This window comes from Penaeus monodon, chromosome 31, assembly GCF_015228065.2.
Source record: "Penaeus monodon isolate SGIC_2016 chromosome 31, NSTDA_Pmon_1, whole genome shotgun sequence".
NCBI lineage: Eukaryota > Metazoa > Arthropoda > Malacostraca > Decapoda > Penaeidae > Penaeus > Penaeus monodon.
Window position 1 is genome coordinate 2,685,624 of NC_051416.1, and position 248 is coordinate 2,685,871.

The window sequence follows — 248 nt, forward strand, 5'->3', positions numbered from 1 at the left end:
AAACGTTACTCCGGAGCCGGGGGAAGTTTCATATTATTCTGCAGACACGTAGTAGTTCCCAGACCGCTCAAAGGCCTAAGTAAGACACGCTGAAAAAATTGCAACCCGCCTCGGATCGAAATTTTACAGGGCGGACGGTGAGAGCCGCGTTTGAATAAGAGAAAGAAAGAACACACGAGAAACAAACAAACGGTAGATCAGGCACGGCATGGCATTTACAGCATTAAGGGGGGGCGGGGGTAAGTTAC